The sequence below is a fragment of the Dendrobates tinctorius genome, unplaced genomic scaffold (genome assembly GCF_039654945.1).
Source record: "Dendrobates tinctorius isolate UK_male_01 unplaced genomic scaffold, ASM3965494v1 ptg000266l, whole genome shotgun sequence".
Lineage (NCBI taxonomy): Eukaryota > Metazoa > Chordata > Amphibia > Anura > Dendrobatidae > Dendrobates > Dendrobates tinctorius.
The window spans coordinates 1,285,800-1,292,050 of NW_027361933.1; positions in this window are offsets into that span (position 1 = coordinate 1,285,800).

Consider the following 6,251-nt stretch of genomic DNA (forward strand, 5'->3'; position numbering starts at 1 on the left):
TAAATGGAACACTGACGAGTCACAATGGGCTCTTGTTTTTCAAATGGAACACTGACATGTCACAGTGTGCTCTTGGTATTTAAATGGAACACTGACATGTCATAATGGGCTCTTGTTCTTTAAACAGAACACTAACGTGTCACAATGGGCTCTTGTTCTTTAAATGGAACAAAGATGTGTCACAATATGCTATTGTTCTCTAATTGGAACAAATGGACTCTTGGACTTTAAATGGAACAATGACATGTCACAATGGGCTTTGGCTTTAATATGAAACACTGACATGTCACAATAGGCTCTTGTCCTTCAAATGGAACACTGACGTGTCACAATGGGCTCTTGCTCTTTACATGGAACACTGACGTGACACAATGGGCTCTTGGTTTTTATATGGAACAATGATGTGTCACAATGAGCTCTTGTTTATTAAATGGAACACTGCCGTGTCACAATTGGCGCTTGATCTTTAAATGGAACACTGACAAGTCACAAAGTGCTCTTGTTCTTTAAATGAAACAATAACGTGCCACAATGGGCGTTTGGTCTTTAAATGGAACACTGACATGTCACAATGGGCTCTTGATCTTTAAATGGCATACTGACGTGTCACAATGGGCTCTGGCATTTATATGGAACATTGATTGAACATTGAACACTGACATGTCACAATAGGCTCTTGTCCTTCAAATGGAACACTAACGAGTCACAATGGGCTCTTGCTCTTTACATGGAACACTGACGTGACACAATGGGCTCTTGGTTTTTATATGGAACAATGATGTGTCACAATGAGCTCTTGTTTATTAAATGGAACACTGCCGTGTCACAATTGGCGCTTGATCTTTAAATGGAACACTGACAAGTCACAAAGTGCTCTTGTTCTTTAAATGAAACAATAACTAGCCACAATGGGCATTTGGTCTTTAAATGGAACACTGACATGTCACAATGGGCTCTTGATCTTTAAATGGCATACTGACGTGTCACAATGGGCTCTGGCATTTATATGGAACATTGATGTATCACAATGGGCTCTGGATTTTATGTGGAACACTGACGTGTCACAATGGGCTATTGTTCTTTAAATGGCATACTGACGTGTCACAGTGGGCTCTGGCCTTTATATGGAACACTTTTGTATCACAATTGGCTCTGGATTTTATATGGTTCACTGACGTGTCACAATGGGCTGTTGTTCTTTAAATTGAACAATGACGTGTCATAATTGGCTCTTGGACAATAAATGGAACGCTGACATGATACAATGGGCTCTTGTTCATTAAATAGAACAATGACGTGCCGCAATGGGCTTTTGGTCTTTAAATGGAACACTGACATGTCACAATCGGCTCTTGGTCTTTAAATGGAACACTGATGTGTCACAATGGGCTCTTGGACGTTAAATGGAACAATGACATGTCACAATTGGCTCTTGGACATTAAATGGAACGCCGATGTGTCACAATGGGCTCTTGGTGTTTAAATGGAACACTGACATGTCACAATGGATTCTTGTTCCTGAAATGGAACACTGACGTGTCACAATGTGCTCTTGGTCTCTAAATGGAACACGGCCGTGTCACAATGGACTCTTGGTCTTTAAATGGAACACTGACATGTCACAGTGGGCCCTTGGTCTTTACATAGAACACTGACATGTCACCATTGGCTTTTGGTCTTTAAATGGAACAATGACATGTCATAATGGCCTCTGGCATTTATTTGGAACACTGACATGTCACAATGGGCTCTTGTTCTTTAAATGGAACAATGACATGTCACAATGGGCTTTGGCTTTAATATGAAACACTGACTTGTCACAATAGGCTCTTGTCCTTCAAATGGAACACTGACGTGTCACAATGGGCTCTTGCTCTTTACATGGAACACTGATGTGTCACAATGAGCTCTTGTTTATTAAATGGAACACTGCCATGTCACAATTGGCGCTTGATCTTTAAATGGAACACTGACAAGTCACAAAGTGCTCTTGTTCTTTAAATGAAACAATGACGTGCCACAATGGGCTTTTGGTCTTTAAATGGAACACTGACATGTCACAATGGGCTCTTGATCTTTAAATGGAATACTGATGTGTCACAATGGGCTCTGGCATTTATATGGAACATTGATGTATCACAATGGGCTCTGGATTTTATGTGGAACACTGACGTGTCACAATGGGCTGTTGTTCTTTAAATGGAACACTGATGTGTTACAAAGGGCTCTTGGTCTTTAAATGGAACAATGACTTGTCACAATAGGCTCTTGGAAATTAAATGGAACGCTGACGTGTCACAGTGGGCTATTGTTCTTTAAATGGCATACTGACATGTAACAGTGGGCTCTGGCCTTTATATGGAACACTTTTGTATCACAATTGGCTCTGGATTTTATATGGTTCACTGACGTGTCACAATGGGCTGTTGTTCTTTAAATGGAACAATGACGTGTCATAATTGGCTCTTGGACAATAAATGGAACGCTGACGTGATACAATGGGCTCTTGTTCATTAAATAGAACAATGACGTGCCGCAATGGGCTTTTGGTCTTTAAATGGAACACTGACATGTCACAATCGGCTCTTGGTCTTTAAATGGAACACTGATGTGTCACAATGGGCTCTTGGACGTTAAATGGAACAATGACATGTCACAATTGGCTCTTGGACATTAAATGGAACGCCGATGTGTCACAATGGGCTCTTGGTGTTTAAATGGAACACTGACATGTCACAATGGATTCTTGTTCCTGAAATGGAACACTGACGTGTCACAATGTGCTCTTGGTCTCTAAATGGAACACGGCCGTGTCACAATGGACTCTTGGTCTTTAAATGGAACACTGACATGTCACAGTGGGCCCTTGGTCTTTACATGGAACACTGACATGTCACCATTGGCTTTTGGTCTTTAAATGGAACAATGACATGTCATAATGGCCTCTGGCATTTATATGGAACACTGACATGTCACAATGGGCTCTTGTTCTTTAAATGGAACAATGACATGTCACAATGGGCTTTGGCTTTAATATGAAACACTGACTTGTCACAATAGGCTCTTGTCCTTCAAATGGAACACTGACGTGTCACAATGGGCTCTTGCTCTTTACATGGAACACTGATGTGTCACAATGAGCTCTTGTTTATTAAATGGAACACTGCCGTGTCACAATTGGCGCTTGATCTTTAAATGGAACACTGACAAGTCACAAAGTGCTCTTGTTCTTTAAATGAAACAATGACGTGCCACAATGGGCTTTTGGTCTTTAAATGGAACACTGACATGTCACAATGGGATCTTGATCTTTAAATGGAATACTGACGTGTCACAATGGGCTCTGGCATTTATATGGAACATTGATGTATCACAATGGGCTCTGGATTTTATGTGGAACACTGACGTGTCACAATGGGCTGTTGTTCTTTAAATGGAACACTGATGTGTCACAAAGGGCTCTTGGTCTTTAAATGGAACAATGACTTGTCACAATTGGCTCTTGGAAATTAAATGGAACGCTGACGTGTCACAGTGGGCTATTGTTCTTTAAATAGAACACTGATGTGTCACAAAGGGTTCTTGGACTTTAACTGGAACAATTAGTTGTCACAACTGGCTCTTGGAAATTAAATGGAAGGCTGACGTGTCACAATGGGCTCTTGGTGTTTAAATGGAACACTGACATGTCACAATGGATACTTGTTCTTTAAATGGAACACTGACCTGTCACAATGTGCTCTTGGTCTTTAAATGGAACACTGATGTGTCACTATGGGCTCTGGCTTTTATATGTACTGTAACACGGACATGTCACAATGGGCTCTTACCTTTAAATGGAACACTGACGGTTCACAATGGGTTCTTGGTATTTAAATGGAACACCGACATGTCACAGTGGGCTCTTGGTTTTTAAATGGAACACTGACGTGTCACTATGGGCTCTTGTTCTTTAAATGGAACAATGACATGTCACAATGGGCTTTGGCTTTAATATGGAATACTGACATGTTACAATGGGCTCTTGTTCTTTAAATGGAACACTGACTGATGTGTCACAATGGGCTCTTGTTCTTTAAACGGAACAATAACATGTCATAATGGGCTCTGGATTTTATACGGAACACTGACGTGTTACAATGGGCTCTTGTTCTTTAAATGGACAAGTGATGTGTCATTCTGGGCTCTTGGTATTTAAATGGAACACTGACATGTCACAGTGGGCTCTTATTCTTTAAACAGAACACTAACGTGTCACAGTGGGCTCTGGCCTTTATATGGAACACTGATGTACTACAATTGGCTCTGCTTTTTATATGGAACACTGATGTGTCACAGTGGGCTCTGGCCTTTATATGGAACACTGATGTATCACAATGGGCTCTGAATTTTATATGGAACACTGACGTGTCACAATGGTCTCTTGTTCTTAAAATGGAACAAAGATGTGTCACAATGGGCTATTGTTTTCTAATTGGAACACTGACATGTCCCAATTGGCTCTTGGTCTTTAAATAGAAAGCTGGCAAGTCACAATCGGCTCTTGGTCTTTAAATGGAAAACTGACATGTCACAATGGGCTCTTGTTCTTTAAATGGAACAAAGATGTGTCACATTGGGCTGTTGTTCTTTAGTTTGAACACTGACGTGTCACAATGGGCTCTTGGTCTTTAAATAGAACACTTATGTGTCACAATGGGCTCTTGGACTTTAAATGAAACAATGACATGTCACAATTGGCTCTTGGACATTAAATGGAACGCCGATGTGTCACAATGGGCTCTTGGTGTTTAAATGGAACACTGACATGTCACTAAGGATTCTTGTTCCTTAAATGGAACACTGACGTGTCACAATGTGCTCTTTGTCTCTAAATGGAACACTGGCATGTCACAATGGACTCTTGATCTTTAAATGGAACACTGACAAGTCACAGTGGGCTCTTGGTCTTTAAATGGAACACTGACATGTCACAATGGGCTCTTGTTCTTTAAATGGAACAATGACATGTCACAATGAGCTTTGGCTTTAATATGAATCACTGACATGTCACAATGGGTTCTTGTCCTTTAAATTGAACACTGACGTGTCACAATGGGCTCTTGTTCTTTATATGGAACACTGACTTGACACAATGGGCTCTTGGTTGTGATATGGAACACTGATGTGTCACAATGGGCTCTTATTCATTAAATGGAACACTGACGTGTCACAATTGGCGCTTGATCTTTAAATGGAACACTGACAAGTCACAATGGGCTCTTCTATTTAAATGCACAACATAGAAAAAGATTTTCCAGCGTCTCCAGGAGATAAAATAACAATTGCTTTATTGAAAATATAAAACCTTCTTACCATCAAGTAAAAACAACATAAAGAGGCATATGGAGGGGAGCACTTTCCTATGCGTTTCACCCTGAAAGGGCTTAATCATGGAAAGCCCTTTCAGGGTGAAACGCGTAGGAAAGTGCTCCCCTCCATATGCCTCTTTATGTTGTTTTTACTTGATGGTAAGAAGATTTTATATTTTCAATAAAGCAATTTTTATTTTATCTCCTGGAGACGCTGGAAAATCTTTTTCTATGTTGTGCATGCACTATACACCCGGGTCAGGGTGTTTCCGTGCGTCGGAGGAGTGATAAGGAGTGAAGAGGGGTGAGCAGAAAATTTCCTTTTGTGCCTTCTATTTAAATGGAACAATGACGTGCCACAATAGGCTTTAGGTCTTTAAATGGAACACTGACATGTCACAATGGGCTATTGTTCTTTAATTGGAACACTGACTTGTCACAATGGGCTCTTGGTCTTTACATGGAACACTGATGTGTCACAAAGGGCTCTTGGACTTTAACTGGAATAATGACGTGTCACAATTGGCTATTGGACATTAAATGGAACGCTGACGTGTCACAATGGGCTCTTGGTGTTTAAATTGAACACTGACATGTCACAATGGATTCTTGTTCTTTAAATGGAACACTGATGTGTCACAATGTGCTCTTGGTCTTTAAATGGAACAATGACATGCCACAATGGGCTCTGGCTTTTATATGGAACACGGACATGTGACAATGGGCTCTTGTCCTTTAAATGGAACACTGACGGTTCACAATGGGTTCTTGGTCTTTAAATGGAACACTGACATGTCACAGTGGGCTCTTGGTTTTTAAATGGAACACTGACATGTCACTATGGGCTCTTGTTCTTCAAATGTAACACTGGGGAGTCACAATGGACTCTTGGTCTTTAAA